Raw genomic sequence first — 16,135 nt, forward strand, 5'->3', positions numbered from 1 at the left:
TAAGTTAATTTTCTAGCTTTTGATACTGAAGCGATAGTGCGCTCGTCGGGTAACGCCCATTATAGAGACTGGTGTCTGTGTTTTGTATAAATTGAGTATTAAATACATACAGAACTAAAAACCACATTTATTATACACGTGTGCGTAAGACATACAACAAATTAAAAGAACAATTGACTTCTAACAAAAAATTGATAATGAATATTTTAATGCATAGAAGGAGTTAACTTAGCTAGTAAACTCACTTATCGTTCTCATTGTATGAGGATCTTGCTACGGCAAGAGTCACTCAAATCGAGATTTTCAGAGCAGTCGGTGTAGTTGCTCTACTTGGGACATTTTGCAGATGAACTAAGTGATTCCTTTTTAGTTCTTCTGTTATGTTTTACGTCTTATAGTTCGTTATATTTGAAAACGATATCAGAGAAGATATAGAATCATTGGTTGGTCAGCCCCCTAAATTCGAGAGGCTTTGATAACCGACATTACTAAAATCTCCTGACACTGATCGTGAAGTTTATTATAAAGTCAAGTGGAGGCATTACTGGAAACGTTTGCTTCTGTAATGTAAGAAGAGCATGCCGTCTTACATCTCGTATCAGCTTGAAGATTGCGACTTGTGAGGGAACCGGACGAATGAATTTCTTTGTGTGGTCAGCTGTAAGGCCTTGAATAATAAATCTAAACATGTTAGTTTTATATTTTTTTAATTAGCAAACTTTACTGTATATTTCAAAACCAAATTTGAAAAAAAAAATGCTTCGAAAGTTAATTTTTTCAAGTAACTTAAATATCAGCAGAGCGTTACACAAAATCATAATGAGAAATGAATACTTTTAACTCAAAGTGAATTTCCCTCATTTTGAATATTAAAGATGATCCAACTATGTATAATGTTTAATTTATAATATTTCTTTCTTAAAAGTTCAATAGTTTAATATTTGTATAATAGTAGTATTATTCCTACATATTTATTTTCATGAAATGATATATTCTCGAATTTAGTTGTTTTTTCTTTATTATCACGTACCTTACTAATTCTAAAAATAATATAATTAAATGAATTTATCTGGTAATACTTAGCCTTTCATTTAAAGACCGTCGTCGTGATAATTAAATAAATAGTCTAATATATAAGCAAAGTGGTTCAAAAGTACTTGACAGAAAGGTAAAGGCGGAAAGACGGGAAGAAATAAGCAGATTTCCACGCGCTTTCCATTAGAACGTGTGCACGGATATGGCGCATTGAGGTAGTACAGAGAAGTAGGCAAAAGCAATTCTGCTGGTGTAAATCGTTATCGCCTGGCACATTTCTTGTGCACTTTTATACGAGCGCGGAACCCACTGATATGCATTTTATCTATGGGGCTGCGACGGAAGCGGAGTACTTGTTCAAAAGAGATATTTGGGAATTGTTCTTTGAACCTCCTGTTACATCTAAACTCCGAACTATCAGCGCCTCCACATCTAAACTCCGAACTATCAGCACCATTACATCTAAACTCGAGAATAATCCTACGTAAGAACGTAGTTAGAACTCTGAACCCGAATTTGAATGACTGTTAGCCGGAGAGCGCGTAATTTCCATGTAACCTAATAATTGTATATAAATGTATATCTGTATCTAAATATAATATCTTTATTTATACAGAAGTGTCAGTCTTTATGAAAAAGCTTGGAATTATTTAGATATTTCATCGAATAAGAATTAGAATGGAACAAGCTCGGCTCCCGGGTGAAAGAAAAGGTAAGAGATTTCTTTTTACCTTTTAGAATTCTATTGAGAGATACAACAACAAATTTTGGCATCCCTGCCGGGACGCCCGAGCTAAGAATAAGAATTTAAATTAGACAATAAAGATTAAGAATACAATTATTGATTACTTTTTGAATTTTTGAACTGTTAAGAACATGTCTGAAGAGATTTTAAATAAATTAAAAAAGAAGCGCGCAGCTCTCCGAACATCAGTAACGAAATCGCTTAAAGATTTGGAATCGCAGCTTTCGGAAATTGATCTGAAAATTCATGATTTGGAAGAAAATTTAGAAATATTAAAGAATAATTTCGAATCGCTTAAAAGTTTCGATACAGAATTAGAACCTCTTTTTAAAGTCGAAGAATTTGATGCTGAATTCCAAAAATCTGAAGAATATCGTCAAAAGGTCGTTAAATGCAGTTTCCGTACCTCCAAAAGAATCGACGAATTAAAACGCAAATCTACTGAAACGGTAGTAAATAACCAGTTCAGTACTGACAGTCAAAGCGAACCAAAACATAACGAGTCTGTTCGAATTAAATTACCTAAGTTAACTTTAACGAAATTTTACGGAGATATAAACAACTGGCTAACCTTTTGGAACAGTTTCGAGTCTGCCATTCATAAAAATGATTCATTAGATAAAATAGACAAATTTAATTATTTGAAAGCTCATTTAGGTGGTTCTGCTTTAAATACAGTCGAAGGATTACCGATTACTGCTGCTAATTACGATTCCGCAATTGATCTTCTAAAAGAAAGATTTGCGAAAACAGTTGTGCTCATTTACACTCACATGAATAACATTTTGAACACTAAACCGTTGAAAATCTCGAATGATGTTCGCGCCTTTAGAAAATTTTATGATAATATTTCTATCGAATTAAGATGTTTAGAAAATTTGGGTCAGTCTCTCGAGAATTTATCAAGGGTGTTATGTCCAATAATTCTGAAATCACTTCCCCAAGATATTTTGCTTGAGATTAACAGAATGAGTAATGGAAGTGCGTATTGTAATATTAAAAGCCTGTGCTTGATTATAGCTCAATGTTTATATTCACGCGAAAGGGCGGAAGTCATAAATAAGAATTCAGAGCATTCTACAGCGAATAGTGGGCGCCGTCAGTCTGCGTATGCAGTCCAGAAAATAAACACTCGTCATTTCAGCGATGGAAAGAGAAATAAATTAGAAACGAAAGCTTCTTCTGCTTCTGATTTAGTGTCCACGGGTATTAAAGAAAAATTGATTAAGGCATGTGTTTTTTGCGGAGATTTTTCCCATTCAAACCATAAATGTCCTATTGCCCATAAACTAACGAATGACGAAAAGGTTGAAATACTACGCAAAAATGGCACTTGTTTTAGGTGTTTACAAAATAAGGGTCACATCAACAAATTTTGTGATTCTAACATTTTTTTGCTCCCATTGTCACTCTAAGCATTCTATGATTATGTGTAATAGAATTAATTCCGAGAGTAAAAAGGGAACAATCAAAACTGTCCAGGAATTTGAAAATAAAGTACTTTCGAATCAAAGCAACCGTTCTGAAGTTTATTTACAAACGTTGGTCGTAGGGGTAGCTGGGAAAACCTTAAAGGGTTATTTAAGATTGCTAATAGACACCGGAAGTCAGAACACATACATAAGTCAATATGCTGCTAAAACGTTGAAATTAGAAAAGATAGGAACTGAAAGAATTAAACATGGGTTATTTGGGGGTGTAGAAGTTTCGGAAGATCATAATCGTTATCAAATAGATTTAACTAGTTTAGATGGAAAGTACAGGTGTAAAATCGAAGCACTGGACCAGAGGAAAATTTGTTCGTCACTGCCTAAGATCAAAGACGAAAAGTTGATTGAAGTAATGGAAAAAAGGGGAATCCTTATCAACGACAATCATGCGAATGGAAATCTCTGTCTGTTTCAAGAAAATCCGGAAGAGATTCATATGCTGTTAGGAGCGGACACCGCAGCACAATTGTTCACTGAAAGAATTGAACATTTTGCGAGGGATTACGTAGCCTTTGAGACCAAGTTAGGCTGGACTTTAATGGGCAAGATTAAAGAGAATGCGAATACGTCGAGTTCCCTGTCCGTTCTTTCTTTATCCTTACATGTTTCCGATACAAATTTGTCCAATCTTTGGCGTTTAGACACCTTGGGGATTTCAAGCGAGGAAAACAAAACGAAAAGTGCCTTGGAAGAAGAAACCCGAAAACATTTCTTAAAAAGTGTAAAACGAGATAGCTCAGGGAGATATGAAGTAACCTTACCCTTTATTTTAGATAAATCCGTCTTATTCAGTAACCGTACTGTGGCAGAAAGACACCTCGTCAAAATCGAAAGTAAACTAATTAACACACGCAGAAGAAAAGATTACGAAGAAATATTTGATGAGTGGGAAGCGAAGAACATTATTGAGGTAGTAACTGAGGAAAAGGAGGAAGGAGTGCACTACTTGTCACACAGACCTGTAATAAAAGAGTCTAGTGAAACTACAAAGATACGGCCTGTTTTCAATGCATCTGCACGTTCTAAGAATTCACCCTCTCTCAATGATTGTTTGAGTAAAGGACCAAATTTAATAGAAATTATTCCACGTATATTGAATCGTTTTCGAAAATATCGCATAGGAGTGTCATCGGATATCGAAAAGGCCTTTTGTCAAATCAAAATAGCAGAAAAGGATAGAGATTTTTTAAGGTTTCTATGGTTCGATAATCAACATAAGTTTAAAATTTACAGACATAACGGAGTTGTTTTGGGACTCACATCAAGTCCGTTTCTGCTAGCCGCTACACTAAGTCACCTTTTGGCTACAGTCCCAGAAAAGTTTCTAGAAACTTCTAATATTTTGAAGGTTTCATTTTACCTCGATAATTCGTTAATTAGCTTAAATCATGTAGATGATGTATCTAGGCTCACTAATTATCACTTATAATTAAAATTTGTGTTTGTTATTGGCCATTCTCCCTTCTGTTATCGGCCATATCTCGATCACTGGTAGTAACTTAATTACGTTTTTTGAGCTCCCAATTTTAACCTCAAACATTTAAAGGAATTAAAACAGGATTTACTAACCTATTTTTTCCTACCGCTAAACGCTGAGTAGACATTTCTGGGATTTTATAAGTACATAATTTAAATGCTTGCGTTTTGAAAAGATACTACAGCATGATGTGCTTAACCCGGAATTCGAAAACCGATTTCCTTACCCAACGTGCAACCGAGGAAATATATGTGAAAGGACCTGAATGGGCTTTCTTGTAAGATTTTTAACACACATCTTGACCAAGATTATAGTGAAGGCTGGATTACTAGTCTTAAATGATATTAGCGTTAGAAATTAAAATTCTAAGCGTTATAGAAGCGATGGTGATTTTGTTTGCAGTAATATACTATCTGACGTAATGCGCGTTGTAATATAACGTAATAAAAAGGATGTAGAAAAAATCCTTGCCATTTTACAATAGGAATTAAGGTGAGTTTTTGTAAATAGCGTATACATTATTGACTATAGTCATACTTATTTCTTTCTTTTACTTGCGTCATACACATAAGACTTAATTAGATTATTAGATTACAAGTCAAATTAATTAAGAAAATTAACGTAGCGGTAATGAAATGAGGAGACATGAACATTGCATATGAGAATCTGTTATTGATGGATGAATTTATTAAACAGAATCTGCATGGATGGATCACTAATCTGTCTATATAATATGTCAACATGAATCATCCGTAATCTTACGTCATCGTTATCTTCGGTGAAAGGAACCATCATCATGAATAAACTGGAACCAGAAAAGAAATTTTTTAAAAATTCGAAAGGAGAGGGGAAGATTATGTGCTAAGGATAATGCTAAAAGGAAACACCTTAATTGTCCTTCATCTTTGCAACTTTAGCATCGTCAACATTCAACCCTCACCCCATATTTCAAAAATCTTCATCTTGCACGATAAACGTTTTCAATTTTTAGCATTTTTGGAAGCCTAATTTTATCTTAAAATAATATTAGAATAATAATTTAATAGTTTTAATAAAATTGAAGTAAAATTCATTATTATGTAAAAACTACAGTTCGTTATCACTTATATCAGTCGAGATTTAAATGTCACAATAATTATTATTATAGACGTCTACTTTTCCTTAAATACAATTTTAATATATTCCTATCAAATGCTTATATGTACTAATTCTTCGTGATTTCCATCTTTTGTAACGTCATAGATGTCATTATTCTTTATTTTTATTATTCAGCATAGTCTTAAATATTTTGAATTTAGCATGAGGTTTGGCACAAATAGACTCCTTTTGATTGCAACCAAATCATCAATTTTATAACATTTTGGAGATTGTCTTCAAAATTAAATTGTTAAGTGTTTTCTTATTTTTTTCCTGAACTTTAAGTGTTTGTTTCTTTGCACCTTTAAGAAGTTCTTCGTGGTAAGTTTTAAAATTAGTTTGAAGTTCTGTGTCAATTATTTCTTTAATTTTAACTATGACATTAATTTTTGTACTAAATAACAACTCAGATGGATTAATATTTATTGTTGAATTAATGAATCTGAAGTTGAATTATTTAACTATTGCAGTATAATTTCAGTATTCGAATATGTGGAACATTCTACAACAAAAGTTCTTTTCTCGGCTATGTTGAAGAATAGCATGAGCTGAAACTTATATTCTTGTTTATGGGCAGCTTCATTTACCTTTAAATTATTTTCCATGATTTTTGCATTATTTACAAGTATTGAGGAATGGAGGCTTCATATTTAAGAGTGTCATTATTTATGGTTCTGTTCTCATCAAGTTCTCATGCAGCTTCCAAATTCAATGCAGCACCAATTTAAGATTGACGTTCACCAGTATCTAATCTTCTGATCACTTGCATTTTAGTTTCTAGTGAAGTGCCTTTTCTTGCTTTATTTTCGTGTTTTTTATTATCATCCATGTTAATAATAATTGTCACTATATCAATCGTTATATTATATAAATTTATACTTACAATAACATCAACAAATGTTTGAAAAGATAAAAATATGTTCGTATAACACCGCAGGAAAGAACAAACACAGATAAACTGCTTCGGATATCGGGAAGCCTAACGCTGTATGCAATTTCGGGGAATCCCATAATTCAAATCAAAGAGCGTTAAACCGAAACAGCATTAAGCGGTGTCTTACTATATCTTTAACCGTAAATTAGGATCCAATTTTAATTTTGTTCTGTATTTCTTTTTTAAATAAAACGTGGAAGAAAATACTTGTTCACATAAATAGATTGTGCAAAAAAGGACATAAAAATTTAACAGCTTTATTTGAAACACCTTTAAATTCTTTTTTTTCTTACAAAAGTTAACAAGTGTATTACTTTTGAAATCTTCAGTTAGAGTTCGATCACAGGAAACTTCTATAAAGTTCTTTTTCTCTTCACCAAATTTTGAATTTAATATTTAAAAATACTTGTTGTGATGTACGTTTATATAAAACAAAAATTTATGACAATAAACATTATCTACCAAACTTCTTTTTATTTAGAGCGTTCTTTGCATACCACTTATTGTTCTCTCTTCCAATAAAATAATTTCTTTAAAAAGTGTTAATCTGTAACTCGCATAATAATTCGGACGCTCTAAATCTTTTGTTAGATAATGTTTATTGTCATAAATTATGTTTTAAATAAAAGTAAATCACAAGAATTATCGTCTTCAGTTGGAAATTATTACTTGTTTAGCAAAATATAATAAATATTTCCGTAACTGAAATGAACATGGCAAGATACTAAAGAATAACAGCTAATTATGTTATAAATTGAATAATTAGTCTTTTAAAAGATGGTAAAATTATTCGAAATATCCATAAACTCTTGATGTAAAGCATTCAGCACTCTCTGATTTTATAAAACGATGCAAACTGCGTGGAACCGTTCAAAATGCACTAAAGTTTGGACCATATTCGAAGCTTAGACCAAAGAATTGCAGATTTATTCTATGAAAAATCAAACAATAGTAAAAATTTAGCACTGTAAAATGTTCAGTAGATTTAGAAGAACGGTTTGCAATGAAAGTTATTTAACTCTGAAACTTTTTTAAGTAGACTTTTCCAATGAGTAATTTAGGGATAAGAATAGGGTGTTCGATCAGCAAGAAAAAAATTATTCGTCAACGAGTAAACAAGGAAAATACGTCTGGCGTTCTTAAAATCCATAGTAAAAAAACTTTTTTTGTCATACTAGACATACAGAAAAGTCAAAATGTAATATATTTGGATTAGACAGACAGTTTAATGTATGGCAAAGACAAAATAAGAATTAAATTCGAGTAACCTATTGCCTACTGTTGTTACATACGGGGTCAAGGCATATTATTTGAGAGATGTTTCGCTGCTTCTGGGAAAAAACATTGTTCATTAAAAAATTTGGATTATAGATGTTTATAGAAAGCATAGTATTTCCAAAAAATGTTATGCAGTATTTATCGAAAACAATATAAATATATAAAAATAATTTCGATGAAACCCTGAAAGCATCGGCAAGAAAACTGGGAACGGAAAATCCATTCACGTTTTATCTAGATAATGATCCTAAACACAGAGCCCTAAATATTTGCTTGTGATTATTATAAAAAAGTCTTAAAATTTTCAAAACTTCTTAACTCCTAACTTCTGTTCCCCAAATTTAAATCCTATAGAACATGCAAAGAGTGAATCGAAGAACAAAAATAAGAAAACATTTTTCTTCGAAAGTTCTAATAAAAGCAATTCTTAAGTAAGAATGAAATAAACGGAACTTTTGTTTACGAAAAAATTAGTTGAATCCATACCAAAGCGCAGAAGTATATTTTTACTTGAGGAACAGCGAACGAAATATTGAAACATTCCGTTATTTTCATGTTTTTATTAAATATAAACTTTTAGTTAAATGTTCTCGAATACCTACATGAATTTATTTTCAGAACTTCTTGAATGAGTAATTTTTTTACGAAAAATATTTTCTGTAACTTCGTTCAAAACTAGCAGGTTTTAAACTAGATAATAAATGGTATTTATCAAAAAAGTTAAATTGTTTTGCTAGCATTTAGTAATTTATATTGGCAAATAAAACTAAAACACACAAGTGTCCGATAACAAATGTGAGTCATTTTAAATGCAAAATTAGTAAAATCTCTAAATCACTTTCTTTTCTGTCCGTCTCCTTTCATGAAATAAAAATTTAGGTAACAACTTAATCCAACTTTAACGTATTTTAGAAATACTTCGATTTCTTTTATATCTACTACCTTCATATTTCAATACAGAACAAAATTTAAAGTTGACATAGAGGTTTTAGAAGTATTTTAGTCCCACGTAGATGGAATGTTATCCTTTTCAGAAGAATGAGAACAATTGAATCGTCAGTTCTTAATGCAGGAGCCCCCCAAAATTATGGGACTTTACAAAGCATAAGTAACTACTTACAATGTTATTTATTAAACATACTTTATAACAGTTAAAGTATTTACAAATTATATGTAATATTAATGACAACGTATTATCTTACAGAAACGTCGTATGTTCATCTTGCTTCTTACGGTTGCAAAATACTTACGTCGGAATGAATGAATGGAGTTGGATATTTTGGAAACACATGTTATATATATACATATATATATATAGTTTTAAAAATATAATTTTTCACATTTAAGCTCTAGATATTCTAAATCCTTAATTCCTTCATTTTAATTGCTTTATTAAATAGTTGTTTAATTATATACATACACTGCCCTCCAAAAGTTAAGTAACATGTTTTCAAAGCATGTTTTTCAAAGCTCATTATTACAAAAATGTCGGTAATATTTAAATTCACAGTTTATATGCATGATGGTAACGAAGTTTAAAGAAATATATGCAAAAACAATATCTACAACTTTTACTTTATAGAAATGAACACTTGTATAGAAGTTGGAGAGAAAAAATGCAAAAATTGCAAGTTTTGTTCACGAGTGTTGATCTTTAATTGTTATTAGCAGTTTCGTTAACAATAGTCAGGAGAGTCTATGAATGTTCAGGAAAGTCGTTTGCTCGATTCGTTGAGGTCGAGGCCGAACAAATGGATGGAAATGGGGATGTCACAAGATGATGATGTTAAATGTCTCAATGTCTCTCGTAGCGTGGTCCACCGACTATGGAATCACATTCGCTCCGAGGTTTCTGTGTCTAGAAGAAATGTTCTATGCAGACCAAGAGTTACAACACCTGTGGTAGACCGTTATTTAGCTCTTTTGCTCGAAGCAGAAGCAACATTATTGTGTCTCAGTTCATGGCAAATGATTTAGTGACAACAAGAATTCGCAGCTACTATAGTACCTAGATACCTGCGCAATATAGGTATGTATTCAAGAAGACCACTTGTTTGTGTTCCCACAGAGGTGCCCGTTTATGTTGCACAAGAGGATACGTCTGTTGAACCAGTTAACAACTGGCATCTGTTCTCTTCACAAACGAGTCCAGAATCATCCTGGAGGGTGATTCAGGTCTTCAGCTGATCTGGAGGAACTAACGCTACAACTAATTGCACACTGTTGAAAGACACAGTTTTAGAGGTTGTACGATTCTCACTAGTGTATTTCTCAGTTACTGTAGAAAGTGACGAATCTTACAAAATAGTTAGTGAATAATCACTTAAGTTCGTGTAACAAGAAACAACAAGATGGAAGAGTAACTAACCCTTTATTATTCCAATAAGATTTAACAAAACTCCGTTTCGGAGTGTACAATAAAAGCCGACACTTGGGCATGAACTGAAGAGACTAAGAAATAAACTATAACTAAGATTAATAAAGAGACTAAAAACTTGTGACGTAATATTTCTCCAAGACTAGGTTTTTCTGCCAAAAATGCAATTTTTTGTTCTAATTTATGTTTGTGTTGAACTTTAGAAACATTCTATGTCGTATAGATTTGTTTAGTGAAAATGCTATCTGAATTTCTTGTTTTTATGTTGCTTTCTCAAATTAGACACACAAAACATTCTATTTCTTAACTTTTGGAGGGAAGTGTGTCTTTATATATATAAAGAGATGGAGATGAATGGATAGATAGACAAGACGCAATAATTAAATATTTATGTGGTCTCTGTAAAAATGTCTTTAATATTTGAGTTAGCCAAAAAATCAATTTTGTATGAAACAAAATACAGGATGCAATTATTAATTAACATTTTAACACACACAAATACTGAATGAAGTTACGCATAGAAAATATTTCAGTTGTAAAGTTCTAAAACATACATTTAAATAAAAAAACATGATTATATAAGCAAAGATTTCAAATTCCCATTTATAGAAGTCTAAAATTTTAAAATCTTTATCAAGCATAATTCAGTTTGTTCATAATTCTTAAAATCTATGCTTTTTTCCATTTATATTAAAGAACATAGTTTTAAATTATATAATTTTATTAAGTATCTCAAAGTATTAATATCTTTTTTCTTCATTTTGTGCCTTCATTTACAAACAACAAATTATGTTACTTTCTGTTTTCCAAATAGGCCGGCATAAAATTAAGTTCTCGTTAAATCTTTTAAAAAATTTACGAAAGTTCAACTAATATGATATCGTAAATTATTTAATTAATTCGTTTCATGAATCGTAGATATAGATTTGAGGCAAACCTTTTAAAATCGTTTATTTATGAAATCCTTCCAAAACAGCATGTATGAATATGATAGTAAACATTTTAAGCTAAATTTATGCTAGCATTCAAGACACTGCCTGAGCAACATATGCTAAGCCTATGATCTGAATTACTTGACAAGAAAATCCTTTTAGCCTTTTGGATTCCTGTATTTTGAGTATTATGGCTCAATTTGGGTTAGCTCAATTTTTTATAGCTTATAAATTGTTCATTTCTTTAATTTTGTATTTGGTGCTGGACATTACTACTCACTTTGCTAATTTTCAATTTTTTTGGGACATCTTTGAAAATGGCCAAATGGCTCTACAAGGGAAGTCCAAACTTAAAGTTGGTGGACAATAATTCGATACCACCAGAGTCCGTTAAGGTGCTCTAATCCCTAGTCGCCCTTTAAAAGTGGTAGTATTTTCTCCTTCCTTTAAGCATGCCTTCGTGGTGTAATTGGAAGCTCACTCTGCGTGTATTCGAGAGGTCTAGGTTTGAACCAGGTGAGAACATTGCACATTTTTCGCATCTCCTGCTCCAAAATAACTCTAAAAGGCATTCTAAAAGGATTATTTTATTAAATTGTCATGAATACTAAGTATGAGTTTCTATTAACTAATTTATAAAATTAATGATTGATTACGCTATGCAGTGTTTAAGCAGTTGAAATTGCATAATTGCTTGCTTTGCTTAAAACTGTATTTGTAAATTATTGATATAATAACTATTCTATTAAATTAGACATGAAATTTAGTTTAATAAAATGAAATATATTTAATTATTTTTCATTTGGGAGTATATAATAGACATTTCCTTTTTTATAAGCTCAATTTACACTTTCTAGCAGTAAACTTAGAATGAATAAATAACCGATCAGAAATAATATTAGCTTCACTTTCATAACATCATAAGAAATCTAATCTTAAGGAATCTAATTTAATCTATTTCTGTGCTTCTAATGTCGTATCTTGCCAACAACTGAATAAAATTTGATCCGACGGAGAATACTGAGATGAGTTCATTTGTATAAAATAAAACGAGAAAGTTTTTAAAGATCTAAGATTTTGTTTGCTGGAGAAATTCATACTGTGATCGAAGTGTTTGCATAACCTTAAAAGCTGAAAATGAAATCTAGATCCTTCAAATATCCTCGGAAAGATGTTAGATTTTTGCTTTCGCTAAATTCGTTAGGATAGATTTTTGCTATCGTAAGGGAAGATAAACATATTTTTTCATTGTTCAGATAGCCTAACCGCTTTCAGTCTATTGTTAAAATAAATCTCTGCTAAAAAATCTGGAAGAATTTGAGAATAGCTGAAACGAAAAGAAAGAGAATTACAACTTTTGCCTTGACGTCGAAATGCTTCATGCCTTAACTCTGTCATTTTAATTAAAATTTTTAGCTCATGAAGTATAAACAATGCGTAAAATTAACCATTTCAATGTAAATAAAAAAGCTATAAGAGTAAATATGGGCGGACTCTCGCATTAAAACTAAATTAGCTATGTACATTAAGAATCTCTTTGGATACATTGAGACTTTTATTAATGTTTAAATTTTTTTTACCAATGGCGAGCCCTCAGCTGACTTCGACTTGACCCTTACTAAAGCCAAAAGTAGTGGTCACTTTATTATGGAGGCACCTAATAGGTAGGCCACCTTTGCCTCCTATGAAGTGACGGACAATTACAGCCATGCCTTCTCTGGGATTCAAATTCGGACCCTTTGGTATCGCAGTCAGCTCAAGTAACCACTATAGCGTCTGAACGGCTTAATGTTTAATATAAAATATAGAAAAGTTTTAAATTAAAATTCTTCGCACGGTTTGCTGCAAAATTTATGTTGCTATATATTGATAAAATGAATTCTTTGCTTTTAAGTATTTTACATTGTATAAGATCAGATGCGAATACAGAATCAAAGTTTTATTGACACAGAGTAAAGAAACGTTTAATTCTTACTCATATGTAATTCTTACGCATATGCAATCATCTGCCACTTATGTGACCCAGTGATATACTTGTTTCATATGAAGTTGACATTTCTGGACAGTAGTTAATAGTTTAATTGTGTAAAGTTATGTAATCTAAATGTTAAGTACCCTTAGAAGGAATCCTCTGCAGATACAAACATTACAAATATCACCTATCATAATTAATAGCCACTTACTAATGATTAAAAGCTAATACGAAAAGATTTACATAAAACGAGAATCTGTTCCGTGAGTGAATGTGAAGCATGAGCTCTTACAATGAATAATAATAAAGACGTCAATTATTAAAATAAGTAGTGAAATTAAAATTGGAATCTGAATTTCATTTGGGGCATATTTTCGTACAGCACAATAGCGAAGTAAATAATAATCTATCTGTTCTCCAGCAATTTATAAAAGCGTAACTGTTTCGTTTCGATAATTATATTACTTATATCATTGAAAGTTAATTTACATGCGAATTTCAAATCAGCCTTTGAAAATTAGTTTACGTAGTTGCTGAGAGCATTTCCTGTCTCAGTGCTTATTGGCTGTTAAATGTTTAATTTGTCAGATATATGAAAATCGTTGTTTAAGGAATTGTAGAGATTTGCTGAATGACAACAAAGAAAGAGCAAAATAAGAAAGGAAAAATAATTTGTGAGTTAATCTTAAATTAGTTATTCTGCGAAATTTTAAACTTCTATGAAAAATACGTGCTACAATTTCAATACTTGTTATAACTGTTTAAGATATAATTCATAGAATGCAGCTATAGTTTAAATTTGTATTTGTTACTAAACATAGATATTGTTACGTTTGACAATGTTTTGGTTTACATTTTACTCTCCTTGGAAATTTTTCTGTGATTTTTCACGACATTTTAAATCAATCAAGTACCATCAAACAGCGATTCTCTCGATGTTAGATTTTACTTTCTCTAAATTCGGTAGGATAGACTTTTGCTATCTTGAAGGAGATGAAGATCTTTAGGCATTGTCAGATATCCGCATGCAGTGTATTCCGTACGGTGTTGCTCGAATTTTGAAAATAATTTTAAAAAATTTGAAAGTGTTCCTCCCAAAATGGTGTATTACAATTTTTTATTTTGTCGCTGAGCTGACAATCTACCAGACTGCTGTTTCATTCACTCCTGCTGATCCATTTCGTTTTGTCTTTTTAGCTTTATTATTGAGGACTTTCTTCGCACTTACGCCATATACAATTCAACAGCAAAATTGTAAAAATTTTAAAAGCAGCGTAGCAACATATATTTAGAATCACCCGTGTAGTGCTAAGTGTCGGCATAATTTTTTTTTTTTTTTTTTTTTTTTTTTTTTTTTTTTTTCAGTATCATCTCAGTTTATCATATCAAAAATCAGTTTCTTTAGTCAGATGGCTCGCAAAGGTCTTTTTTTTCTTTTACCTTTTTATGATTAATGTTTTGTGAATTATGTTTATTCAGTACGTAGCATTGTAAATTTATTAAGTACACTGCGGAAACAATGTGGCAGTTCTATATCTCCCGTTCTACTGGGCCAATTGAAAAAATTCAAATTGCGTTTTTAATGTCTCGAAAGCGCGACTTAGGATATATATTAGATTTATATATAGCATCATTCTAATATGGGTATTTTGACACAAAATCGGAATTTTGTGGAATTACATGCCATTTTTTACCATATTTCAGTTCTACGAATGAAATGTTATCTAAATACTAAATTTTGTAAACTTTGGTGCGAAATTGACGGAGAAATTCAAAAATTAAATTTATCTTGGCTTATGTTTTCTCAGTTTTCGCCAAGAATAATTTATTTGGCGAGCTTCTTAATTCATAGCAACCTATTTTCCTTTTTCTTTAAACTTCCTTGTACGAAGTAAAAAGGAAGTATTGTAATCGCGAAAAGTTTCAGGCAGCATATTTCAACGAAAATATCCATTTTGACCGCTATCGAATGCAATTTAACGATTTTTTTGCGTGATAGCTGTAGGTAAGGACAGAATAAAAGACTCGTTTCCTCGAAAAAAAGTATAAAACTGCTTTAAAATTAATTCTGAAGAGAATTTTTCGTGGCGTCTGTAGGAACGTATGTACGTACGTGCGTATCTCGCATAACTCAAAAACGAGTAGCCTCAGAACGTTGAAATTTTGTACATAGGACTGCTATAACATGTAGATGTGCACCTTGTATTTTGGTTGCAATCGGCCGCACCAAACGTATATAAATATATTTATATATATATTCATTCTGTTACCCGGCTCAGAGATCTCAGTTTCTTTAACTCTTATATGTTTGTAAATTGTACATTTTTTGCTTTAAAATGATTGAATTATGTTGTTTTTATCTTCAGTTTAAGGTTTTTATGCCTTTCGTAATTCTGGAAGCAATATTTGTACAATTATCAACAATTTAAAAGCTTTTTAAGTGCGGTTAAGTTTTAAATAACATGGCGGACATATTTGTTTACATTTGAAACAGCAGAATTGTAGATTTGTTGCCAATCTAGAGAGACTAAGCTTCGCAACACAAAAATAACGCCTTCATTTATTATTGCGAATTAAATCATGCTTAATTCTTTCTGGTAAATAAGTGTTTACGATTTACTTCGTAATTTTTAATGCAGATATTTTGAGTTTTTATGTATTTTTGCCTTGTCGCTAAGTAAGAACGGAATTAATTGAATGAGAAGTACTGAATCGTTTGTGAAAAACTGTTTGTTTTCTGTTTTGTTTGCTCAGTTTC

The 16,135-nt window shown here is 31.4% G+C and overlaps 1 long non-coding RNA gene across 1 annotated transcript in view; it reads left to right on the top strand.

Moving 5' to 3' along the window:
• Positions 1 to 1,508: 1,508 nt before the first annotated feature.
• LOC146998030 (uncharacterized) overlaps positions 1,509 to 16,135 on the top strand; it is an 85,943-nt gene continuing 71,316 nt past the window's right edge. The window contains exon 1 of the long non-coding RNA XR_015039990.1: positions 1,509 to 1,747. This is a non-coding gene — a long non-coding RNA (uncharacterized LOC146998030). The remainder of the gene's footprint in view (positions 1,748 to 16,135) is intronic.

This window comes from Stegodyphus dumicola, chromosome 3, assembly GCF_044657685.1.
Source record: "Stegodyphus dumicola isolate Sdum_Otavi_A_Nest chromosome 3, ASM4465768v1".
Classification (NCBI taxonomy): Eukaryota; Metazoa; Arthropoda; class Arachnida; order Araneae; family Eresidae; genus Stegodyphus; species Stegodyphus dumicola.